This window comes from Echinops telfairi, unplaced genomic scaffold, assembly GCF_000313985.2.
Source record: "Echinops telfairi isolate 266 unplaced genomic scaffold, ASM31398v2 ScPeMD7_7469;HRSCAF=8507_1, whole genome shotgun sequence".
Lineage (NCBI taxonomy): Eukaryota > Metazoa > Chordata > Mammalia > Afrosoricida > Tenrecidae > Echinops > Echinops telfairi.
The window spans coordinates 125,363,493-125,365,283 of record NW_022111373.1 but is presented as its reverse complement, the minus strand read 5'-3'; positions in this window follow the sequence as shown (position 1 = coordinate 125,365,283).

Here is a 1,791-nt window from a genome sequence, read left to right as displayed (position 1 = left end):
CTGTGTGTGTGTTTCTTGGTGCTGTGGCCGTGTGTCCCTGTGCCTGTGTGGCTGTGCTCTGGTGTCTCTGAGGCTGAATCATTGCGTCCGGCTGGGCACTGTCTGTCCACCCAACTGTTGGTGCTGCGCCATCAGCTATCCCAGAGAGAGGGAGGACCCTGCAGCAGTGCGACCAATAAATTCAAGTTTAGCCCATCCAAAAAAAAAAAAAATCCAGAGACAGTGTTTCCATGCTACTGATAAAGTTTTCAGTGGCTAATTTCTCTGAAGTGGGTAGCCTATTCCTGCTTTTTTTTATGTTTTTTAGTCTAGAATCTGATGAAACTGGTTCACTTTGGGGGACCCTGCTCATCTTAGAAATACCAATGGCATAACTTCCAGTATCACAGCAACACATGAGGCACCACAATATTATGAGCAGACATGTGGTGGATAGATATGTGTCGTTCCGTATACTTTGGCTATGTTATCAGGAGATACCAGTCCTTGGAGAAATGTAAAGTGGAGGGGCAGTGAAAAGGAGAAAGGCCCTCAGCAAGATGGATCGACACAGTGGTGCTCCAATGGACTCCAACAAGAGAACCATTGTGCAGATGGCCCAGGATTGGGCAGCGTTTTGTTCTTTTGTACACAGGAGTGTATGAGCTGAAATGGGCTCTAATAAAAATCTATAGACTATATATATAAAGAAAGATAGATAACAGATAGATGATGGATGAATAGATAGATAGATAGATAGATAGATAGATAGATAGATAGATAGATGAGTATATAGTGGTAAAGTGGCTTTTCCCCCTATATTAGAAACTCAACTTCCATCTCTTGCCTATGCAAATTGAGTGGAATCACCATTTCTGACCATGGAGGCTTCTTTATTTCTGTCATGCTTTTCAGTAGAGCTTCCTGCCTATGGTAATCTAGGGAGAAAGGCGGCTGAACTGCTTCTGAAAATCAACGTATGAAACTCCATGGGACACTCTGGTAGACTTATATTGTGCAAAGAATCACCCTGAGTTGGCAGTCGACTTGATGAAGGATAACGGTTTAAATGAAACTTCTCCAGTATAGTACTCTAATTAAGGAATCATATATTTCACTGGGTGTAATTTTATATTTAAATCATTTGTTCTTCCATAAATGTTAGAATTGGATTTGGTTCCACTGTTTTACATGCTCTCCTCCTTCTTGTAATGGCTTTGAGAGTTGTTAAGATGCTAGAAGCTGTGCCACCAGTATTTTAAATACCAACAAGATCGCCCATGGTGGGTTTGTCTCAGTGGCTTTCTCAGACTAACAGATTAGGAAGAAATACCTAGCAATCTACTTTTAAGAATTATCCAATAAAAAGAAAAGAAAACAACCAATAAAAAGAAATGAAAAAAAACTATATTAAAAAGTCAGTGTAATAATACAACACATTCACAGCTCAGGTATGTTTTCAGTCATCATAGATAGTGACCGAGTCAAAGTTAGATTATATACATTCATTGTATATATGTATGTAAATGGAGGGCATCAGAAAGGAAGAAAAAGAGAGGGAGTAAGAAGTTATCAGAAGCTATACTAGAGGATGCAGACTGGTACAGATAAGAGCTGGAAACACAGGGAATCCAAGACAGATAAACCCCTCAGGACCTATATTGAGAGTAGTGATACCATTCTTTTAAACATTATGCATCCTTTGTTGTGAGTCACTCAGTCAAAGGCCTTTGCATAGGAAGAAAACACGAGCAAACATCTCTGGTTTTCTGTATCTTAGCCAAGATCTATGTGACCAGCAATGATCACTCT